This window comes from Emydura macquarii, unplaced genomic scaffold (assembly GCF_026122565.2).
Source record: "Emydura macquarii macquarii isolate MOO-44397 ecotype Brisbane River unplaced genomic scaffold, CSIRO-AGI_Emac_v2 contig_2676, whole genome shotgun sequence".
Classification (NCBI taxonomy): Eukaryota; Metazoa; Chordata; order Testudines; family Chelidae; genus Emydura; species Emydura macquarii.
In genome coordinates this window covers 28966798-28992530 of record NW_027132813.1, presented here as the reverse complement: position 1 = coordinate 28992530, position 25733 = coordinate 28966798, and the positions used below count along the sequence as shown (strand labels likewise).

Genomic DNA, 25733 nt, shown 5'->3' with positions numbered 1-25733 from the left:
TTCCTAATTGGTTTTTTCTTGTATATATTTTTTGAAGTCACATTCAAAGGCTTCAGTCAGGATGAGGTGCTAGGTGCTGTACAAACATGGAGGCAGGCCTGCGTCCTGCCTTAGAAAGTTTACAATCTAATTTAAAACAAGGCACAACAAATGAGTGTAAGAAACAGAAGGGAGGAGGGGAACAACAAGAACATTTATTTCAAAGTGCCTTCTCCCCCTTATAAACACATTGATAAATACAATCCCCAACTAGCATTCCTCCCAGCCCCTGTTTGTTGGTGGATTTCTCCAGAACTACTACTACCTGTGTTGAAGCCTTCTTAGCTTGATTTTCTTTTCCTTTCGCCTTCTTCCTGTTAATATCTCTCCTTTCATCTAGCCTCCCCAATTTTTGCTTTCTCTCCTTTGTCACCTCCAGCCTCTCCTGTCTTTTGCCCACTGTTCACGCTCTACGGTCCCAATGTTCTGCATTTTCATTCTAATCCAGCACTATCCAGCTACAATCTTTGTTAGTTACACATTGCAGCTGCCAGCCAAGACCTCAGTTCAGCCGAGTGCTGAAGTGCGTGCCCATTGAAGCCAGCACTTCATCCAACACTGCTGGGGTGATCTGTCAATGGGGAAGGGAGGAAGGAGCTGAGTGCTATGTGAGCAAATTTTAAAGAATAATTTATTCGACTAATGTTGCCCCTTTTTTCTGTTCATTAATTGTCTAGAAACAAACTGCAAAACTGTAGAATTGCTTCATTATTCTGTATTATTTGGAAAGTTCTACTGCAAATGCTTTTCTGGTCTGCAGATTGCTCACGCGTGGTTAATTGCAGATATTCAAAGGCTGTGTTGTGCAAGTTAGTAACACTAGTGGGTCTCACACTTTGCAGCTGGAATAGGTTGAGCTCCTTTCATGCACCAGAGGTCCCTTGCATCCCTCCATCAATAAAGTGAATTTCAAATTGTGTATTTGAGAGTAAAATCTACCATTTGAAATTTAACAATCTAGGTTAAGTAAAGAATTCAAAATTCTCTTCTGATGACTTCTGAGCGTTTGAGCTTCAAAAATTGCTTTTTGTAAGTGTTTGCACAAATACAACTCATTAGCTAGAGCACTCGCAAAGAGCAAACACAGTGCATTTGTGAAAAAATTAACAGCTGTTACTACACATCTAGTTTTTTTTGCACTGTCCTCCGAACTCTAAAAAAGAGAAACTGAATTGAAGGCAGGAGAATTTGACATACAAAATTGATAAAGAGACAATCTTGCCAACTTGGTAACTTCAAATATGCATGGGGAGGCAGGCAAAGGAAGCAGGAGAATCCTGTGATTCTGCAGCAATATAACCTTGGCACCACATTAGCTATTTTTTTAAAGAAAGGTTGAGTTGTTCTGGTTGTCTTACATTCCTGCAGAGTAAGAGTGTGAAAAAGTGACTCAGACTGCATATAGGATTATAAATCTGTTGTAATCAGTAAGAATAGCACTTCTTTGGTTTTTAACACCTGAGATGGTACATCCTGTCATCTTCTTTCATTTCTTGTTGTGTCCATACACTGAGTTCGTGACGTCAAAATATTTTCTTAGAATGACCTGTCCTCTACATCCCCCCCCCCCCCTCCCCCCCCCGACTTTTCCATTCTCTAATTTGGCCTGCTGCCACAAGTTCTACTGGGACAAAGGATCAGATACTGGAACCAAAACCACTCCAGTAAAAACACCACATAGACTTAATGCATGAAGACCCCTCATTTGAAAGTGTAAAATGGCTCATTGTGCTTATCTTTAATAGAGAAAATCTTTGCAGTGGGAAAGGCAGCAGTGGAGGGAAGGGGAACATGGGCCAAGCAGGCTGCCGTTTCAACCCCTGAAACTATGCAGCACTGGGAGCCCCCATGCACTGGGACTACTATTCACAACAACTGTGCATAAACGTGCAGGATCAGGGCCCAAAACTGTAAAAAGTCAAATCTGGAATACACAGTGCTTGTTTTGCATCCACACTCACAAAGGTGGTTCTGAAACATGTTCATGAGAGAACTGCACCAAGAAAATGGTAACTGTTTCTTTGAAATAACTTTCTCAAATACACAGAAAGCAGAGGGGGCAGGCAGCGGGTTGGGCTTGTGGTATTGGGAGGGATGGCTTTAGGGGCTGAGCGTCTGAGGCAGAGTATGGGCAGGGTGCAGTTGGATGCAGACTAAAGCAGAGCTCTTGGAAGCACTGTAAGCAATAAATGATCACTGAACACCACAGGGCTATGTCCCCCTCCCCATGAAGCACTGAAGAACTGTCCAAGTGCACAGGGTGTCACCATGTCCCAAATATGGAGTCGGAGGAGTCAGGCAGGGATTTTGTGTCCCATGGCACAGGCCTCCCTTCATTACTCCTAAGGCAGTCCAAACCCCCCATAACATGGACCAGTCCTCTTACTGGCCAGAAGAACCCCTTAGAAAGGAGTCTCATGTTTTACGGCACTGTTGTCTTCATTGCTTATGTATCCAATCTGTCATCTCTATTCCATTCCCTATCATAGTATTTCAAAAGAGAAATATTCCACTACGCTTCTCCCTTTAAACATAATATTTGAAGAATCCCATATTGCTAGATGAGAATTTCTCTGCAAATTGATGCTCAGTATTTTTTTTTTTTTAATCCTCTCATTATTTTTACTTGCTTTGGCTGATTTTTATAGCTCTGCCTTTCCTCCTCCTCACCAGATTGTTTATGCTTAAAAAAAAAACCCAACCTTCTGCTTGTTGCATGTTCGACTCTTTACATTTTTCTTAAGTTACCATTGGTTTCTGTTGTCCTTTTTCATGTTTAGATGTAACCAGGATAAATTTCAGTGAGAGTCTTTCCAACTGTTTCTTAAACATTTCTCACTTTTTTGCAGACAAATTTCTATGTGTTATGACATTTAAAGCAAAGTCCCATAAGGTGTCTCACGATCCCTCAAGCCATCTTTCCAGCAGCCAAGGGGCTTAGTTTTGTCAGGTAGAACCCAGTTTCTACACCCCCCAGAGCCAGTGAATCTGTTAGGAGTAGGAGTTCAGTGGAGCAAGCCACTCACTGGCCCCTGCTCTGCTGGTGGGTCTAGAGCACAGTGCCAACACAGGGAAGAACCAGCCCAGAGTGGGGGAGAAGCATAGCTTCAGTGCCTTTCCTGGGTGCCTTTCTCTGCTGGTGGAGCATTAATGGAGACACAGTCTGACTGTAAAGCTGCCATCGTGGCAATTCATACTGCTCTTGCCCACCAACATGAAACTGACCTAAGTGTTGAGGCCTGGGCTACACATGGTTTTTGTTGGTTAGGGGTGTGATTTCTTTTTCTAAAATAGTTACGCCCCACACACTCCAGTGTGGCTGTAATTATACCAGTATAAAGGTGTCTTATACCAGTATCGTTTATTCCCCTTCACATACAAGAATAACTTATACCATTATAAGCATATATATACTGGTATACCTGTGTCCACACAAGGGGTTTGCATCCCTGATATATACTGGCATTTTGTGTGTAGATAAGGCCTTAAATGATGTGTCCTCAAGGGCTTATCCTCACAAAAATTTCAAATCTGTGTTAACTGAGCTCAGATCTCAGCTTTATTTATCATTCTGATCCTGACTTGTTTCCCTGAATTAGGCTGAGAAACTCAGACTATACTAGCCTTTCAGCTCAATTGCCTGGCCCTGCAGTTCTTTCACATGCAAAATCCCCATCACCTTCCATAGGAATCCACTTGTAGTAGAGCTGTCATAACAGTACCAAACTGTGGAGATGAAGAAATCCTGAAATCCATTCCTGGCAGTCAGGGATTCTCAGCCTGGGGTTTGTGAATGGATTGTAGAAGTTCACGGGCATCCTGATCTTCCCGTCTTGCTAAATTGGAGGAATACCATATGGAAAAGGTTGAGAATCTTTAGGTAGAAAAATGGTCACCTATTTTTTAAATTTTATTTTGCTATAATCCTAATGGATAACTGAGAAATTAAGATTCCACGATCTGACATTTATTGGTCTCCCTAACGTACAGAATGTTATAAAGTTTGGGCCTGATTAAACACTCATTTAATCCAATTGGAGCTTTTCCAGTGACTTCACTGAATGTTGGATCAGGCCCTTACTCACTCAGGGATCTGTAGTAATGTTCTAAAATAGTCCGGCCATTCAATTTTTTTCTCTTTAATTTCCATCCACACTGTCTCTTTGGCCAGAAGAAGTCAATTTTACAAAGGCGTTTTATGACCATTCTTTACAATCAATACTTTTTAAAAGTTTTGTTTCTAAGATGTTCAGACAAATTGTGGACACTGTATTGTCTATATAGAGTGGGTGACATGAAGACCTTTTCAGGAGGCACAGCATCTAAGATTAGCATGAATTCCCATATATTTAGGTTGCAGAGATACTAATGGCTCATGGTTTGCAATTCCTCATTCTCCCAACAATCGCTGGTGATAATGTGATCATTTTGCACTGCCTTCTATTTTCATTACTTTCTTTGTCACATAAATAAGGTGTCAGAGTTTTAATACTTGGCGAATGGCATTCTGTAAATTATAGTAATATACTGTACTACTTTGACCTTTGCAATATTGTGCGATTTGGTTGGCTGGTCATTCTATTTATAGTCATGATGAGTTGTGTGGAAGGATGGAATGGCTACCAGCTAATGAAAATATAGACTATTGAAAAAGTCAAATGATAGTACTGTCTTACAGCATACGATAATATTTCACAAAATATACAGCATTAAGCCCTACAATTCTGATAAATCATTCTTGTGACAAAAGGTATAATGAGATTAGAAAATTGCAACAAAAAAAATTAATCCTTTCTAATGACAAAGATTGTACCAAGGCAGGGAAATGGTGTGAATGTAACTTGATCTCATTATAGTCCTAAATTTGTAATCTCATTTTCTTCTTCAGATGCTGCACATAAGTAGACAGCAGATTATTTTTTGGTGATGCAATCTACATTTGGGAAAAGTTACTTAAAAACTTGAACATTCAACCCTTCAGTGTACCAGGAACAATAAGTAATATTATACATAGAATAACTCTCTGATCGTCCCTCTGAAGATCCAGAATACCACTTTGGTTCATATTCAAGGTACCACAGTGAGTAAAGGATATTCAATGGCTCCATTATGTTTCCTCTTTTGGGGGTTACAGCCTGGCTTCTTGGAAAGCTGATATTAGACTGTGAGAGCATGCATAAGCACTTAATTTTAGCAGGGGATTCTGTAGACAGGAATGTAGACCAGAGAGGATGAAATTGTAGGCACAGCCCAGTCTTGAGCAACAGGTGGTGTGAAAACTGCACTACCCAAGTAGAAGCACCCTATAACCTTTTCTACACTACAGGTTACTTCGGTATAACTTACATTACTCGGGGTGTGAATAATCCACACCCCTGAGTGACGTAAAGTATACCAACCTACACACCGATGTAGATAGCACTATGTTGGCGGGACAGCTTCTCCTACTGACAGAGCTACCATCTCTGAGGCAGGAGTTATTAATCCAACGGGAAAGCTCTCTCCCATCAGCATAGTATCTCCACCACAAGCACTACAGCGGCAGTGGTATTGGCATTGGTGCAGCTGCACCACTGTAAGTGCTGTGATGTAGATGTAGCCTTAATCAAACACACTCCAGTGGGACACTGTGCCTGACTTGCTTTCTTCTTGTTCCAATGAGGTGTGTACACACGCACACACGTGTTCAGCTATACTGGCCATGGAGGTGGAACCAATTCTCTGTCCATTTCCCCAGCCCTACCCATCTGTTCTGCAGGGAGGGATCAGGCATGCTGAACATGCTTACTCATATGCTCCAAGGTCCTGGTAACCAGTGCAGGGATATCATTCTCCCTTTACATGGGTGTGTAGTCCAAGAATATATCTACCCTACAGAGACCAAATTGGCTTAGCTCATTGGCTATGCTGGCATAACCTTGTAGTGTAGATGCAGTCTCAACCAGTAGAAGGCTTTTTCCCATCAGTGTTGGAACAGCACCTTCCCAAACATTCTAGCAAGGGGATGTTTTGGGGGGACGCACACTGGGCCAAAGGCGCAAGGGTGGGGATGCATTCTTCCATTGACACAGCTGTGTCCACTCTGAGTGTTAGTTGGGCATAGCATTGTCAGTTAACAGTATGGTTTTTTTCACACCCCTGACCAATGCAGATATGTTTAACTTCTAAGTATAGATCAAGACCAAATCCCAATCTACCAGACAGCATGTGGTCAAACCCGTAAATTGTATATGGTCAGCAGTTTCTTCAGTGCTAAGGCAAGAAACTATGTGGCTTCCAGTTTTAAAAATGTTGTTAGGGATGGATGTGAAATGTGTTTCTGACTCTTTCTGGTTCTAGGGATGTGCATGTATATATACAAATAATGAGTCATTTGGAAGCTGAAAGTATTCAGTTCTCTCCTCCTAGCAACCTTCTTCCCACTCCATAAAATACTCTATCCTCCCTCCCGCCTCATAATCCACCACCCCAGAAAAGCCCATGGTTTCAATAAAAAAATCTGTTCACCACCTGAGTCCATCAAGAGATAGGAGAGACCTATTGGGCTAAAGTTATGGGATCCAGAAGGAGGGAACAGGATTGCAGAGAGTGGGAAACTTCTCTGCCTTCCCACAACCCCCAAACATAATGGTCCAGGACAGCTCTCTTATGAGAGCTCTCTATCTATCTGTATATCAAACTGAAACTAAGATTAGTGGCAGTTAAATTTGCAGCAGGACATGCCCCTATCCTTCCAAAACCTTCAGAGTTTGAATCAGTAGATAAGGGGAAAGACTTCTGCATGTGTTTACACTTTCATATTGCTCCAAGACTGTCAATAATGCCCTCCAACATTCTATTAGGCTTTCACTTCCATCTTCTGCAGACACGGAACAGCAATACAAACCCCACCTTCCTCAAACTGACACTCTAATGCAAAACCTTAACAGTGATCTCAGCAGTGTTCAGACAGAATAACTTCCAAGATCATGGAATGTGGGACAGTGAGCTGCACCAGTTTGGTGATCTAATTGATATAAGAGTCTGTGATGGCACTGTTAAGGTTTTGTGTTAGTGCAAAGTTCAATGAGATTTTTGGAAGTTTTTGGTTTTGACGTTTTAAATGAGATTTTTACAAAATAAAGGTTGAAAGCTCCTGTTAACCTGAATTCTGTAATGCAACCTTAGCTAGCGTGGAGCTAAATACTTCTAAAATATGGAATTGCTGCTCAACAGGTGAGCACCATCCTTCCTGTGCACTGAGTGAAACGGGGGTCCTGTGAAAACAATAGCAAGTGTGATCATGCAGTTAGAAAGTGATTACACAGTTAGATTATGTCATAATGCATATGCACAAGGCAGCTCAATTAAGGTTGCAACCTTAAATCTGGCATTTCCTAAATTTTTGAGTGTTTGAATTTGCAGTCTTAATAATAATGTTCTTTTGAGTGTGAGTGTGAGAAATTCCCTAGGCTTTTTTTTTTTTCTTTAAAAAGCCAACTTAAAAAAAAATTTCTATGTAGCATGGTATTGACATCCACATGGGTCATCAGCATGGCTGGAATCTTTACATCCACTGCATAGACCTCTGCCACTTGAGCTAATTGAGTAACAGATAGCAGTAGCAGGTTGTTATCTTCTGTGTTGATCCTGACTAGATGAGGAGGAGATACTTTGCCGGTGGTTTTCACACATATTTGCTGATAGCAGATGAATGGTGAGACTCAGGAAACTTGACCTCCATCATAAACTCTGGAGGAGAATGTTCTCTAGTGGGCACAGATGTTTCTGCCTGTTTTCTCCAGGCTTGACCCCTTCAAATTCATCCCCTCCAACGTGTCTCTGTTCCAGTCATGTCTTTTTCCCAGCCCTTGCTCCTCATTCCAGTCCCAATCTCCTTGCCTACCCAGTCTCAATCTCTAAGGTTTCTTCTCCCAGTCTTCTTGCTCAGCCTGTCCCAGTTCCCTTCTCTTGGCTCCTCCTCTTATCTTTCTGTCCCCTTCCTCCTTGGTTTCATGTCTCACCCCCCATATTCATGTTCTCCAACCTCACTGGCTCCCAGTTCCAGTCTCCCTCCACAGCTCCTTGTCCAATTTCAGTGCCCTCTTCCTGCCCCTCCACCACCACCCTTGTCCCAGGCTACATCTAAACTTAAACTACTGCAGCAGTACAGCTGAAGACACTCACTACCGTGACAGAAGGTGTTCTCCCATGACTATAGTTAATCCACCTCTCTGAGAGGCTGTAGCTAGGTCAACAGAAGAAATCTTCGATTGACCTAGTGTTGTCTATAATGAGCAGTAGGTCAGCATAGCTACATCTCTCAGGGGTGTGGATTTTCCAGTGTAGACCAACCTCCAGTCTCTTTGCCCAGCCAGTCCCGGGTCTCCTCACCTTGACTCCTTGTCAGATCTATCTCCCTTCTTATGATCTCATGAGAAGTTCCCGTAAGCTCAGATTCTGTGGCTGAGCTAGAACTAAATGCTGGTCTTTTTAGTATTTATACTAATTCTTAAAAAAAATTCTGGAACAAATCTCTGGAGGGTGGGCAGGAGGATTGGTGGCTCAGAGGACTCCTAGAACATTACTTCCAATCCAACCTGATAGGTGGTGGCACAAAGTTATCATCTGGGAGTGATTTGGTGGCCTATGTGAAATGTGTTCTCTGGTCTCAGCCCTTAAACTTCCTCTTTCAAGGCAAGGGATTTCCTATATATGGGTGTGGGGTGTCTAGGAATAACACTGAATTCCTGTTAAAGCCATTCCCCTCCTGCAGAACAGGTGAAATGTTAAGGTTCCAAGCATCAAGGGTCCCTATCACAAAAAACCCCATCACTCCACCTGGCATCCATTTTGACATTCTCAGCAGTGGCCATGGCAACTGAAATAGCCACTTGCTCCCAGAGACAGTCAGTCCAGGTCAGAGTTGAAAGAGACTTCCTAGGAGAGATCACTTTGCTGTTGCCAGTGCTAGACTTGTCCTGTGAATAGAAGACTTCAGTCTCTAGGGATGTTAATCAAGCTCATGTCAGAGACACAAAATTCACAGGTACACAAATATCTGTGTAACAACTCAAAGGAATAAGGTGAGACTGCTGTGCCAATGAATTAATGGACAGGGTTTCTGTTTATGAATTTCTTCATTTTTTTCAGATTGTGTTACTATCTTACTATTATTTAAATGCAGCATTGAATCTGGGCCCATGTAAAAAGGCAGATGCGCTCTTGAAGTGAAGTCCCTCCTAATTTGTCATGATATGTTGCTGCATGCATGAATGAATGAATGAATGAATACAGTGACTTGACTTATTTAGTAGCTGTGATTTCTCAGTTTGAACTCCCAGCAGAGACACCGACGCATCATCTGACCCCCAAAGATTTGTAGAAACCTTTGCCATCACACCTTTACCATATCCCAAAGTTTTATGCATCATAAATTAGGTGTGTTTGCTTCACTTACTCTGGATTGCAAAATCCTTCAGCCTTCATTTGTGACACAATGGTGACCTGCTCTGTTATCCAAGTTCACAATCAATTAGCCACTAAGAATTTGTAGTTTAAATAGTTTTAGGGAAATCATCATATCTTTAGAAGATATCAGACAACTTAAGCATGATTATATGAACAGCAATTGCAAAGGATTAGTTTAACCAAACATTGCATCTGTTACATTATCAGACATGCTGCCAGGTAAGGGCAGATACTGTGTACCTACCGAGAAAAAAGGTGATAACGTGCAATAGATGTGCACAGAGAAAATCAATCTATGTATTATTTAAAGAGGGTTCCCATGCCAGGCTTTTTGGACTTGGATCCAAACTTCCTCAAAGTTTGATGGCATTTAAATTGTGTTCTCATTCAGCTTTGTGAGCAACCTGCTCTGAGCACAATATACATTCACTATATATAGGCCAAATTTACCCCCTTCCTGAGGTTTGGATTTATTAGTAATTTAAATGGCAATAGCAAAACACAAACTTCGGACTAAGCTTTCGCACTAAACTTGGTTGTTCATGGGGTGTTCCTTTCAGGACTATGTGGAGAGCGACAGCAGGGTCTTTTGGACTCAACACAGCAGACATCTCTATCTGGAATTATAACTGAGAAGGAGCACACCTGAAAAACTGAAACCGGTGTGGCTATCTTATTGATCAACCCCTGGGTTCAGAAAATAATCTGATAGCCTGTGAGGGTCAGGAAAGAATTTTTCTATGCCCAGCCTCTCATGTTCATTGCAGAATTGTACATTGTGAGGACATTTTACTTTCCTCTCAAGAATCAGGCATAGTATGAATTGATAGAAGTGGGATGGACGAGGGTAGACGGACTGTACCAAAATAGATGAACTTTGTTCTAGATTTTAGGTTCTTAGACTCCCATTATTGTTTACTTATAGATTTTACTTCACTACCCATGTGCTGTAGAACGCATAATGTTAAGATGGAGTAACAGAAAGACCATTTTCGAGCTCCTAGAGAGACAGTCTGTAAACCCATTTGACTTGCTTCATGTATTACAGAGAGCTAGTCAGAAAATGTTTTAAATTTCCATCCCCCTTCCCCCCCTCCCCCCCCCCAAAATTGGAAAATTTAAAAAATTTTGGTGAATAATTGAAAGCTTTTGTTTGAAAACTAAAAATTTCTATTTGGAAATGCTGCTGGGGTTTCTCACATCCCCATTTCCCCCTATGAGCTGGAGTCTTTGGCCAGACTAGATCTATGTTGGTGCAACACGATTCCTCTCTTGATGAAGTGCTGGGGTGCATCAATGAGAGTCTCCTGATCGTGGTACGTCATGGGTAGTGTAGTACAGCCCACAGAAGGAGCATGAGACATCCAAACCACAGATCCCCTATGGTACTGCCATGACATTTCTGAATAATTTTTTTCAGTTTTAGGCCAAAGTTTTCAATTTGCAGATATTCATTTTTTTCAACAAAAAAGTCAAACTTTTTCATACAAAGCAGACATTTTGGAGGGAAAATAATTGTTTAGTTGAAAACCTAATTTTCCATTGAAAAGCAGTCTTGATGGAAATTTTTCAACCAGTTCCAGTATTATGCTTCTAAAATAATTCTCTCCTCCCAAGCAAAAAATGTTTCCTCTTTACTTTGTTAATGAATAAGGAGGATTATTGCATTACCATTATGTGATGATAAAATTAAACTGATTCCACAAAAAGGAACTAAGCTATTCTTACACACACACACACACACACACACACCCCTTGTTTCCTTTGTGTTATGGGCATATTACTTCTGTGCTATCTTTCATCAATATGGGCTGGTACTGTGAAATGAAATCAATAACCATTGTGCCTAAATTGAACTCTGGGGGGGAAACCCACACAATTATTATTCTTGCTTTCATTTCTTATTTACTTTGCTTTGCCCTCATGTTGAAATTTCCACCTGGACCAAATGAGTGCCAAAGAGTATAAAACACTATTGGAGCAGAACAGCCGTGGTTTATTATTATTTTATTATTAACAATTTGTTTATTTATTTAGCGTGACTTTACACTTGCTTGGCACAGGTGTAAATGATAAAACAAGACAGAAAATAATAAAGAATCACATCCTTTGCATTGAGAATTTGTCACTTTGCTATGAGGGAACCATGATATGTTAAAAAAGAAGGGAAGATAAAAGTGCAAAAGATACACCTCTTTGAGACTGTCTCCATTAGTTTATTTTCTGGCAGACAGACAACTGTGTAAGTTTTAAAAGAAAAAAAGGAAACCAAACATCTAGGCGGTGGGCATTCATGTAGCCAGTGACATCACAAAAGTGCAGTTTAAGGTGAGCAAACTTCAAAATGATCATTGTGAACCTCTCATTTTTGCTCATAGAATGATTGATCTCAGCTGGAGTTTGCACAGAGATTTATTACACATCAGATTTGTAGTTATTTTGCTGCCTAGGCTCAGCAGGAACAAATATCCAGCAGATAGCATGTGTCCCTGGTACTGAATAGCCTGCACATTTTGGCTGTCCTCCTTTGCATTCACTTTCCCTTCCTTCCCCACCCTCTTCTTACCATGAAGTTTATTTTCCTTTTGCAAAAATTTTAGACTTGGATAGACAAAAATACAATTGGACAGGAACACATATTAAATAAAACAAAAGTGCAAAGAATCTTGATAAAATACTGCATCCCTTGTATATCATGTTCCAAAACATTAAAGCATTAAAGGAATGTACAGGCACAGGAGTTCACAATACATACTGGTGGGTGTTTTTTTTTTCTATTGGAAGGTATTCTGCACCTCAAAGCAAAATTAATTATTAAACAGAACCTTAGGCAGCTCTTGCTTATGTACTGAACTTATAGAACATTTCACACTATGTATTGTGTATTGCTTATTGTTGGCTTTATTCAATAAAAATATAGCTAGTTTTGTAAAGGGACCACCCCATAGTACTTTGGGTAACCATATCAACCGTATAGTGACACTTTACTACAATTAACTTCTATGAGTTTTCAGTGTGCAAAAGCTTAATTTTTTTCTTTACTTTATTCCTATAATGATGTCTGTAATATTATTGTTTAGTAAACACTTGGGAAATAAGGGTGTTGGTGGCAAGGCCACGTCTTTTCATTAGCTGCTCCAGCAGCCATTTTAGGGTATGTCTACATTACAAAGTTAAGACCACTTAATTTAAGTGAACATCCAGCTGCTGCAGTAATTAAGTCGGGCAGGAGTATCCACACCACGCTCATTGTGTCAGTGGAGTGCATCGTCACTAGCAGTGCTTGCACTGATGTAAACTACATCTGTTGACCCATAAACATCAAATTAAGCACTATGCCTCTCGTGGAGATGGAGTAATTAAGCTGATATTACTGGTGAGCTAGGTAGCGGAAGGGACCTGGTAGTGTAGATGCATACATTATTAGGTCGATGTAAGATGGCTTTTATCAACCAAAATTTGTAGTGTAGAGCAGGCCTCAGACTGAGATTGCTAAGTCTTCTGTAGACATCCACCTTCCATTGAGCAAACTCATTTGGGCCTAACACATGTACTGTAGTCACTCCCATTATTTCATTAGCATAGTTACTCCCATGCTGGAAATCTAAAGCTCATCCTTACAGTATCTATTAGCAGTTCTAGAGATAAAGGTCTGAAAGCATTTCCCCTAGAATTCTGTACTATTAGCATTTATATCTCAGCTGTGAACATTCATTGGCATGCTACAATGTGGATGGAGCATGGAGGGTGGTAAATAATAGCCTGGCAGCAGATGAAGCTCCCGCCTTCCTTTGAATGGAGTAAACTCACACTGTATATAAACCAAAATGATCCCCCTCCCAGGGTTTTGTTTTACTGATAATTGAAATGGCAATAGCAAAACATAAACTCTAGCCAAAGCATTTTCCCCGGGCTTTATCGTTCTTAGGGTTTTCTTTACATGATCTCCACTGTCATAGCTCTCCTAGTTCTTTCTGCTTTTGAGAGGGATTCTCTGTCCCCTTATATCCTGACTGCAACTAACAAGGTCCAGCTACCAGTAAGTAGTACTGCAGTAGTTACTCTACATCTTTATGCATGTGTGGCACTCTATCTTAAAGCAGCAACCTGTTACCCCCATATTCACCACTGTCAGAACTGATATGTTTCATACAAAGTTTGCCTTGTGAGGGTATCATTTTAAAAGTCTTTATCTGTCAAACATTAATATCCTGTTGGATTGTAAGTGAAGTTATGAAGTTTTGTTTTGTGTATGTTACTGAAATATGTTGTCAGGTGGGAAGCACCCCCAACCACCCTTTCAGGTATAATAATGGAGTAGCCAGACAGCGTTAATGGTTCACCAACACTCATCAAGGAAAGAACCCACTATCTCAGGAACTGTATACAATGAGAACTTCTCAGAGAGAGCACATAGACAATGGACGCATCACAAGCAAAGATTTTTTCCAGCAACCTGGAAGAAACTATAAAGGAGGGGAAGTAACATCATCACTTGGCCTCTCCCCTGCGCCCTCCCCCCCCCCCCAGCTCAACACCTGGAAGAAACATCTGGAGGAAAAAGTCTTTGAACTGGGGAAGGGTGGTCCTGGGTTAGAAAGCAGTTCCAGTCTGTGTATTGAGGATCTGTAACCTGCTTGTACCATCTGTCAGGGTGAGACACAGTTTGATTCAAATCCTGTTTAGTTTGTAGATCTTAGACTGCAAATGTATTTTGTTTCTTAGGTAACTAACTCTGATCTCTAAGCCTGCCACTTTATAATCACTTAAAACCTATCTAACAGTTAATAAATCTGTTTTATATTTTACTTAAAACAGCGTGTTTTGGTTGAAGTGCTTGGGAAATTTCAGCTCATTTTACAAAGGTTGGTGCAGACTTGCTCTCAGCTCAGGAATAATTTTTTCACAAATTTAAAAAATATCATAATTGATTAACTTTTTTAAATGCTCTGTTATTGGCATTAGTCTTTTCCCCTGCCCCTTTTAGTGCTGAGTCCCTGGAAATGCTACATGTCTATAAAGGCTACCTCCTGGTCAGATTCTGTGTCTGTCTCCTACTTAGCATTGAGCACAGATCTAAACCCTGGCCCTCTCTCTTCCTCTGTTGGCTGTTTTCCTTGATTCCCGTCACCAAATTGTGACCTGCTGTTGTGTGGGTACATGAAGGGTGATGGGAAAAGCAGCAAAAAAAAAAAAAAAAACCCAAAAAAACAGTGCTGGAAACGGCTTCCCTCCTGCCTCTCTCTCGTCTGTGTAGGTGAGCTTTCCTGCCAGGCTTATTACCGTGGTATATTGAGGGCATCTACACAGCACCTTAGTGGGCTAGATTCCTTTCTAGCACTGCAAACAGAACTGTGGGTTGTTAGGCTTAGCTAATGCACCTGATGGGGCTACACTGCCCTAAAGGGGGTCTGGTTTGCATTTTGAGGGGAGTGGTCTTTTGGCTAGTGAGTGATCGTGGCTTGCTCCAGCAGGATGGATCTAGTGCCAGACATGAAACCAGCCAGCATCACTCCCCACACCCCTTTCTGCTCTGCCACGTCACTTACGGGCAAGGATTTATCATTCATTTTTTAATACACAGTGTGCATACATATGTTGTTGTTAGTTATTATGTGTATTGCAGTGCTGCCTAGAAGCCCCAGTTAGGAATCAGGGCCCCATTGTGCAAGGCATTGTACACACAGCTAATGAAACTCTTACTGCCCCAAATAGCTAGCAATCTAGGTACAGATTAGTAAGTGGTTCCTATTCTTCTTCTTATTATTATTATGTTGGCAGGCATTAATGGCTGCTTTCAGTCATAGACCTGCTGGGTGTACTAAGCAACGGACTAAGGCTGTGTCTACATTAGAGACCTAACAGGGGCACAGCTGTATCGCTGCAGCTTGCTGCTGTACAGTCTCTCATGTAGCTGCTCTTTGGGAATGGGAGAGAGCTCTCTCGTTGGCATAATTAAACCAATGAGTGGAAGTAGCTATGTCGGTGGGAGAGCATCTCCTGTTTCTGTTGCTAAAACTTATGTTGGTTAGGGGAGTGTTTTTTCACACCCCTGACCAACAAAACTTTTACCGACGAAAGTGCTAGTGTAGACATAATCTAAATTGAAGAAGCAATCAAATGTCCCATTGTATAGCGATAGCTAAACAATTAGAGCCACCACCTAAAGTACTGGCCAGCAGTGGCAAGGCCCTTAGCAGAAGCCAAGCCATGGGGGCCGAGGGATTTCTCTGGAGACTGATTGCAAATGCAAGGTCTGCAGAATGGATTAGTAATAGGGGTGTGTGTGTTGTGTGAGAGAGAGGCAGAAAGCCAGCAGACCGTGTGAGAAGCAGTAGAAAGTGTGAGCGCAAGCAGAGACAGAGCTCCTTGGAGCACAGAACTTACTAGAAAGACAGGCTTGGAAACTGTGTGCAAGGACACTGCCTCCTGTTGTGAGTTCCTACTGTGTTCAGGGAAACCAGACTCTCCGTACATTCTTTGTAAATAGGCAGGATTGTACCAAAGAAATGTCTGACTCATAACATCCATTTCTGGGTTAAGTAACAACCCAGCAAGGCCCTGACTATTGGCTAACCCTTTGGGCCAACCTTATTACTGTGTCAGATCCACTTGTCCTTAACCAATAAGCTTAATCAGCATGAACCTCCCACTGACTCAGGCAAAAATAGACTGAAGCCTCTCCAGAGACTTGGAAGACTCTAAACACATTGGAAATGTTGTTTTGCTGCTGCATGTGGGAGACCACCCACAAGGAGTCCTTAGCCCTGTGCACATTAGAGCTTTGCTGCAGGGGGTATCATATCTTGCAGAACTTCAACTCAGATTTAACTCATCAGCCTCTTTTAATAAGTAAAAATCAGAATCATAAAACAATGGCCTTCAGAATGTTTTGTTTTCCTGTAACACAAAAAGTGGTTTTTGTTTAACATTTAAAACTTTTATGAAGATATGCCTTTGGTTATTTTGTGGGTGTGTGGTGGGGGGGAGAAATAAAAAATAATCAAAAGGTTTTATTTAGAAAACAGCTTCTGCACTTATACAGGCTTGTTATTTTCAAATGAAAGTTTCATACAGATTTTCAGCACAGGGGACCAAGTGTGATCTGCAAATTTTAAGAGTGGCACGACCAACAGATCCCGCACAAAATCCATCATCTTTTTAGAAAAAAAAACCAAAAAACCAGCCAAACAAACCCTTACCACATATTGGGAGTTGTTAAAGTATATCTGGTATAAATATAATGTGTTTTTAAAGGCTGTTAACTGTCATATGAACCCAGAAAACGTGGGGGGCAGTTTCAAAGCACTCTTTCAAAGAGTTACTCAGTAAATAATATGGATTTTTAAAAGACATAAAGACACATCAAAAGTAGTGGAGCCAAAGGATAGGCTTGTTGTCTTTAACAGGTTAAAAAAATCTCCGGGCTGTCAAACAGTACAATTCCATAAATAAGTTTGCCTTTAGGCTAACAGCTAGGAGTGAGTTAACTGGTTTGGGCAAAATAAAAACCAGCCTAAACTTTGTACCCAAAACTCAGCCTTTGAGGTTCCAAACAATTGTGTTGGACCTATGTTCATGTACATATACACACCAAAGACAGAACTTTCCTCCACCTACCCATTCCCTCCACTTTCCCACCAGTGTCCCAATTTTTCATATATGACAATCTGGGCAAACAATGTGGGCGGTTGAAGGTAGTGAAGGAGGTTGAGTCTGAAATCCCAGAACTTACTTGGGGTCTCAGCTGCCACTGCTTTAGCACCATCTAGCTGACTCCTATGGCTACCACATTATTCCCTCTCTGAATATCTACTTACTTAGCAGGAGCATGACATAGCAATTGTAAAAAGTTGTGAGACATAAAAATTAACCAAAAGAGTTTCTAATGTTAAAGCATATACAGGAAACAATATGAATACAGTAAAGCATTCAGAGAGTTTATGGGCATACACAGCATAAGTCACATAATATATTGTCTGGTTCATGCAAGTGTCTTGGGCGTTAAAGGTACACTAACCTGGCAATAGTTCAGTTTGCTGGGGAGCACCTGTAGGAAGCAAGCAAACATCATAGTCTAGGTTCAAGTGTATACATCATCTATATACCATGTACTATGGAAGAGGTATAGCATTCCTTGTGTTCCTGTTTGATGGTTTATATGTAAAGGCAGCATTGTATACAGCAGAGTTTCTCAACCTTTTTGATACCAGGGACCAGCTTGCTGCCTTCCTAAACATTGTCAGGGAGATCTCAGGGACCAGTGCTGGTCCATGGACCAGTCTTCAGAAACACTGGTGTAGAGGAATGTGCACAAGACTGGGAGTCCGGAGATCTTGAATTCTAACTCCTCCCTCTGCCATTGTGTGGCCTTGGATAAGTCATTTAAATACTCTTATGTTTCTCTATCTGAAAAATAGGAATGAGAAGATGTTTTTATTGTACTTCCTCAGAACCATGCTATGAGGGTGAATTAGTTAATTCTAGTTTAGCACCTTGAAGATAAAAAGTGGTAGTGTTTTTATAATTAGAAGGGCTTTTCTGCTCCTCTTTGAAGTGGAACTCTAAACTCATTGTATTGTGCTTTTTTTTTTTTTTAAATCCAGGCTTACAAATTCTTACAAAAGAATCATCCTGGAATTCTGGCTTGGAGAATGCTAAGAATGCACTATTCGTTTATTTATTTAGATTGTGGTAGCACCTGGAGGCCAGGCACTGTACAAACATATAACAATGAGATGGTCCCTGTTCCAAACAGCTTTAAATCTAAGTAGGTATGTTTGTACCGTTTGGTGTTTGTTTTTTCTTGCTCATAGGCCACAATTTCTATCACAGTCAAGGACACAAAGCTGAGTTTCCATTGGGTGTCAATAGAGGAATGTCTGTTCTGAATTTGCTGTTGCACAGTCTCCCTCGCTGGTTTCAGGGCAGAGTGCCACTGTGAAGGGAGAAGTTAGAGAAAGTGCCATTCTGTGCAGGTGTGGAAGAAATATATCTGTTATTTTCCATGTATAAAAAGCAACCATCTGCTTCCAGTCTGAATGACGTTATTTTAGATGAAGGAAAAACAAAAAATAAGTCTCAGTGAGAAAGCACAGTGTTCATCTCCTCTATAACAGGCTGTTTGAACTGAACACAAAATGGCATCCATCTCCAGCTAGCATCTGACTCCTACAAATGTAACAGTGCAGCACATAAGAAACAAAATCATAAGAGCTACGTAGCAATGTACACTACTACTATATGCATTGTTTAGATTCTGTGGCCTGTGCAGCTTGAAAACGTTGCAGATAAATAGATTCAGCCAGAAGTGGCACAGCTTGCAGCAGTGTGTAGCATCAGCTCTCTGGAGTATGGCTATCCTTCAGATGTGCAAATGTCAACCTAGCGAAATAGTTTGGGAACAGGGTGAGAGGAAATGTAATTAGCTACACAGAGAACAGTAATATTCCGGATCCCCGGCTCTGCCTGCTGTATCAGGTTTTTGGAATGAGGAGCATAAAATACTTCAGCAAAACATCTTATCTTTTCAGGCTTATGACTGGGAATTTTTTGCAGGATAGCTGGCTGAGCACACAGTAGGTCCATGAGGGAAATTTGACTTTGTTGGATGTTTGGATGGGGGTGCTCCATACGCATGGTGTTTACTAGATGTGTGGACTGTGCTCTGTTTAGCACCATTTTATCTGCCAATCCTCTGCTGGTCTAGAAACAGCACTGTTAGTGAATTTACTGCTTGGATGCTGTCTGTTGTCCTCTAAACAGTCGTTACAGTCTCTGCCATATCAGATTCAATTTGGCTAGCAGGAGCTGACTTTGAGGATTATTCTGATTTAAGCAGTAATGGCTCATATGTGTAGTAAGGCTGTTTTGCCTACAAGCTGGTGTCAAACGATTTTGGCGGTCATATCCTTGTCTTGGCCGGTAACAGTGAGTTCCTGTAAGAAGAATATATCAATCAGTAGATTCACCACTTTGTCAGCAGTGTAATGAAAATTTTGTCTTGTTACTATCACATTTAATTCAGGAACAGAAATGCTATTAAAGCGAACAATACAGTGGCACACTGTTTAGTGGGGAGCGCAACACGTGTAATATATGCTGGTCTTTACTCAGACGTCATGTAAGCAAAGCTCACTTGTTGTCATCTGGGAAGCATACCCTCTTATTAGCAAGAGTACAGTTCACCATCATACAAAACCAGCTTGTAAAAGGCAGTATAGGCTTGGCAGGGGAGAGGAGAAATACTTATCTTAAGAGAACAAATTATGATGTATTCTAACATAAAATTAAGTGACGTTGCCTTCTTTCCTTCTCCAACTGTGCTGAATTTAGTTTTTAAACGAACCCCTTCATCTCAAACCCATTCTTAAAGGGGCTCATAAACCATTGTATACTCCTGCCACCAGGTACCAGAAACAAACAAATCAGAATAGGTCAAATTTACAAAAATATTTGGGTGCCTAAACATCCATAGAGGGATATTCAAGAGCACCTTGGGTGCCTAACTTTCTTAGATGCTTTTGAAAATTCCATTAGTTGTCTGTCTTGGCACCTCCATGCATAGGTGACCAAATACCTCTGAAAAACTGGTCCCATGTGCCTTCATTTCTGAGGACTAAGGCACTACCTTCACATACTAAATTATCTCTATTTAGCCCATTAACCACAAGACCCATCAGGTTTTGTTTTTTGTTTTTTTTTTAATTTAAGTGTTGATGCCAAATCACTGTGGATGATATTGATCCTTAATCCCATGGATTATTTATGATGGGTTATTTAATATACAGGAACTGCTATAGTCAGTGTGTGTATGTTAAGTGTAAGCTTCAGATGTGAATTTCGTGGCTTCTGTTGGTGTCATGCTGCAACATTTACATTACTTTAGCCCAATTCTTTTTTGTGTGAATTGGAGAACTGAAGCAAATTTCTTTTTCTGATCCCACTGCTACCTGTCTTGGCACGCTGAACTCTAAAGATGGATGGTCTTATGGTTAAAGAACTGGCCTAGGACCCAGAAGAATTTGAGTTCTATTCTTGCCAATCCTAGAGACTTCCTATCTGACCTTGGAAAAGTCGCATAATCTTTCTTGCCTTCAAATGCAATCTGTGAAATAGGGATAATGCCATTTCCCTACCTCACAGGGGAGGATAAATTTCATTGATATTTATGGGGTGCTCAAAAAACAAGGGATAAGAGCCCCATAAATACCTAGCTAGCTAGATAAGGTGAACAGTCAGTTAAATGTGCACAAGGCAAGAATACTTTATAGAATGCCAAACTCTGCTGAATGTATTCTTTCTAATTATATTCTGTATTTTTTAATGAGTATTTCCATGTAAAATGGTGCATAATCTGTAATGAATTGAAGCCTATAAGATCCCCTATGGATTTAAATTCTAAGTATTCATATAAATATTGCTCCATAAAATTGATTGGCAAATCAAAAAGCACACACAGATGTACTCCTACTGTTTAATTTTATAAGCAAGGTGCTATATTCTGGTCTCAGTTATATTGACGTAAATCTAGAGCAATGCAATTGACTTCAGTGGAGTTACTCCAAATTTACACCAGTGGAACTGAAAGCAACATTTGACCCAAGTATTGTAGTACAGGAATCATATAATTAATGTATCCTGTCCAACAAGTGTAGTCTACTCAGAAAATTTACATCTATAGTAAAAAAGCTGCTTCAATCAATACTTACTATGTCTGTACATCATGTTTTTCATCCCTTTCTCATTCTTTTATTAATTAAATAAGATATGTTATTTTCTTGCTCACATGTCAAGGAGCACACAGAGTCCTGCTTGTTTCGGATTGAAAGGCTCAGCACTATTTTTATATTGAAAAAGAATCAATTTAGTTTAGTGAGAGATTAAGTGTAGCTATGGTCTAATCAAAGACCTGAGGGCTTTGAAATGTTAAGTTACATTTCTGTTTCAAGTTTTTTCTGTTATCTGCTTTTTCTGTGAAAACATATTCAGCAGAAAGAATACCTTATGAATGGCTTAACTGCTTTGTTAAGATCACTACAAAATTTCAAGGCTGATAAACAATGTACTGTCAGTCTATCAGTCAACTGCAAATGAAAGTATATACATGCCGTAGATTAACTACTCATCATATAATAGGGTTAGGGTAGTTCCCTTTGTTCCTTGCTGAGTGCTTTTTGTTGTTCAAGCAGTATCATGCAGTCACTTGCCAAAGACTGGAATCTAAGTTACCTTCTCCTCTTCAATCATTTAGGGGCATTGCTGTCCACCCTTGCCTGACCTTCAATTTTTCTTCCAATAGCACTTGCTGGGACTTAAATTTTTAATTTCTTTCACTCAGTGAAGCGCACATACTGTTGGGAATCAAGAGACAAAGTTTAAATAAAATATATACCAGGAATTTAAAAAAAAGAAAGAAAGAAAGAAAAAGAAAACCACCTTTAAAACCCTATGTTACAATTCTTTGGGTATTTTGTTAAAATATACAGTGAGCACTTCAGGCAAACTAAAAGCACTTGCTTAAATGCCTCTAAAGAGTCCTAGATGGAATGAGTATGATGGCCTCATTTTCTAAGATATAATATTGATATTAAACTATTATATGTACAATGCATTAGCACAATCCAGATCTGATGGTGACCTTTGCTTTAAAGCAGCCTGTACTGAACTTGAAATAACATTTCTCTCTGGAAATAAGTATTGTCTTTAGTAGGGAGGAATAATGTTCAGGCGGCATAATGGGGATTGCTTAGGACCAAAGAAACAAACCTATGCCATGCTGGAGCAGAGCATGGAACAGACAACAAATCCTAATTCTAAACGTCTGTCCAGAATCCTGACTTCAGCAGTGGTCTACGCCTGATGCTTTCAGGAAGCAGACCCCCTGCTTGATAGTGTACCTGCTTTTGAGAGAGTGAGATTCCTTTCTGAACCCTCTACATGATTAGCTGACACCCTTTGGCAATTTTTTCCACAGCTGTAATTGTACTTTTTCATATGCTATAAATATGGAAACTTATAAGTTGCATGCACTGTAGTAGATATTGAGGGAAGGGGGGAAGTTTGAAAATTTTAGCCTCAAGTGCTTCCCTTCCTACTCACTTAATACACACACCAACATTTTTCAGTGGATTAAAAACGTAGTTTCCTGATGGATTTTTTTATGCCTGGATGTGTAACACTGAAGTTCACATAACCCTTAGGGGGGCTACTGCTGCATAGAGAGGTTTAAGTGTTTTGCTCATGGCCAATGGAAGTCAGTAATAGGACTGAGGTCTTCTGACTCCCAGTCCTCTATTGAACGCTAGAGCACCCTATCTCTGCATGCCTCTGTGGCACTCCTCATTTAAACCTTGTCAGAGTTCATGTGGGGAAAGAGGACAAACTTTTTGGCAGGTGAGCTGGGCAGTCATAAATTGAGCCTGTCTTACCAACACATTTAGCAGTCTTGGGTCATTGACTCGTTGCTTGTCTGACTCATCAGCGTTCTTAGCCTCCGTTCCCTTTGGCACCAAACCCTCTATTATTTCTGATTTACACTGGGCATGGCTCCTTCCTCCATCCCTATTAGCCTGTGGCAACAACAGGAGTAAATGACAGCTGTTGACTGGAACAGCTATGGCACAGGAGGGCCACACAGTGCGAGCATTGTGACTGTGGTACTGAATGCAGTGCCAGGGCTACCCTAGGAGAGCAGATGGGGATGCATTTTGACCGTCTTTGGACAGATAATAGTCCCCCTACACATCTTCAATAATAAAAGGAGCACTTCACTGCAGGCATTCTGGGCTGGAGTATTACCACCTGGCTTTAAATCTCTTGTGTGGTGATAACCTAGAGGGAAAGAGAGGAAAAAATTAATTGAAGAAAAGTATGTATATCTCTTATTATAGGAGCAGAGCATCCTACATCCACCACATGGGTACTTATCGGAACAAAAGTTTTAGCGATAATAGAAAGAGCAAGACCCTATGAGAGCTGCCAAAGGCGTTTTAACATTAACCAGTCTAATTGTACTGCCAAATGGACAGAAGTTTGGAGTCTGCCTGAGATTTTCTGCCCCTGAGGTGGTGAAGGTGATGTGTCCAGTCTCTGGCAGAAGCATTTACTTCTTCATACAGTGGCTGCATCTTTGTCTTCCCCACTTGCCAGCTTATTGATGCAGCCATGGTATTGGCACAGCATCTGGAGGGAGCTATTTGTCTGTTTTGTGGAGATAAGGTTCCACAGTGGAAGCTGCTAAGAAAGGGCAAGGGAATCGAGACAGAGGAATGGACAGAAGGTAAAAATAAAGTAAAATGAGCGCTACTGTCTGCTTTGGAAATGAATCCCCATGTTCTCTGACTGATTAATAGCTGAGCTGTTTTCTTTATTGGGATGAGGAATGGGACAAAGTGGGACTCAGCTGGCACAGACGAGCATTTTTGGCTAGCTGGGAATTCAGACATAATGATTATTTTGGGAGGAATATTTGGTTCGTTGCTGGGAGGTGAAAGCTAATTTTCCGAAATCCTTTTTGAGTTGTCTGTTTTCCTTTCAGATAAAATGTTCTTCCTCATTCACCAAACAATACCTATGTGCCCTGTAACATATCATAATACTTGTTCCTGGCAAGTGGCCTATTTTTGAGAAAACTCAACATCAGACTTTCTGCAGGTAAGAATCTAATCCTTTATGATCAACATTTATAGTTACCTTCCTGGTCATGAATGGGCACCAGATTTAGAGTAAATTTTCAAGAGAATTTTCAGTTTCTAGATGCTTTACTCCACTGTTTAATAATAACTTTTAGTAGCTCACTGTTGATTGACTGACATGTGCAAATTTTATCGTTAGAGGTGGGCACACCAATTTTTATGAGATAATGCTCCCTCTTACCTCCCTCTTACCTCCAGGGCATATGATATTGGCAGCTGTGTTACTATTCTGCTCCAGCCCTTCTACTATAGATTGCATTGTGCTACAGAACTGAAGCAATGAGACATAACAGAGATTGTGCTGGAGGCTATGGTCAATAAAGTTCAGGGGTCCTATAAAGGAAAGGAATTGTTATGGGGCAGGTGTAGCATGGAGATGGATCTGGGAGAACTGCAGGATTAAAACATGGAATGGGTGGATGGGTGCTGAGTGGATTTAAAATGAGAAGAGAATAAATATCAGGGGCATTGAGGTAAAGGCGCTGGATTGTAAGTGGAAGGATTTTGTAATGGAAGCAGAAGTAGAGATCTTGTGATTTGGGATGTGAAAAAGAGGAGGAAAAGAAAGCTACATGGATTTAGTGAGTGGGAAAGGGACTTCACACAGTCTGCATTTCCATTAACTTTTAAATTATTCAGATTAGTGACAACCTCATGAGAAGTACTATAAAATTCAGTAGAAATTGATAACTCTTCCTAAAGATGTGTTAAATTAGGATGATCCAATAGAAAGCTATATCCCTGGTACAGAATTCTAGAGAATGGTTTTTAAAAGTTTATAGAAAGGATATCCCTGTTGGTTAAATTCTACAGGGTTTAATAATATTTCCATAGAAATCTTCTGTTATCCTCCTTGTCAAAAAATATAGATCTTTTCCATAAGGGCAAGTTCACATTAGCATGCAGACTTTTAGATGCTTCTCCTAAACTTTGAAACTGTTGAGATTCTCCTCTCACTAGTGAGATTTCTGAGAATTTGAAAATGCCCTCCTGGAAAACAAGGTCTTTCCTTTTCAAAAGCTCTCCAAGCTTGTGAGCTGAACCTAAAGTCAGTGAAGAAAAGATCATTTCTAGTCCTCCAAACACAGCTTGTCCTTCAAATATAAACCATGAATTCTTTATAACAAGGTGGAACAGAAAATAAAAAATTGTATATCAAAAATACCTATAATAATCCAAAGAAAACATGGGTTTTGATTGCATACAACCGTGTAATTCAACCCACTGCATCTCCTGGGTGTAATATTATCACTACATTACATTATTCAAAGTAAGCCCTTACACGCTTACAAAAGTACCACTTTGGAATAGACCATATTAAAATTTGACAATCAAAAATATTTGGATTTAGCTGTACCACAAAATGTATATACATTTGTTAGTATCTTTTTCTTATTAAGGAAGTTTATTTGCATTGAAAATACTCATTTATTGTCATGGGAAAAAAATCAGCGTTTAACCCACGGTTACCACATAGTGGTATTACCTGCAGGGTGAAGTAAGGCACCATGTGTGGGAATTTTGGGTAAATGGTGACCAATATGTCAT

The 25733-nt window shown here is 40.4% G+C and overlaps 1 long non-coding RNA gene across 2 annotated transcripts in view; it reads left to right on the top strand.

Moving 5' to 3' along the window:
• Positions 1–25733, top strand: part of LOC137164549 (uncharacterized) — a 201797-nt gene that overhangs the window by 19162 nt on the left and 156902 nt on the right. The window contains exons 1-2 of one of the 2 annotated variants that reach the window (XR_010923097.1): positions 4943–5119; positions 24029–24144. This is a non-coding gene — a long non-coding RNA (uncharacterized lncRNA). Of the gene's footprint in view, positions 1–4942; positions 5120–24028; positions 24145–25733 lie in introns of those variants that run through there. The other variant, XR_010923098.1, reaches the window with a different exon arrangement.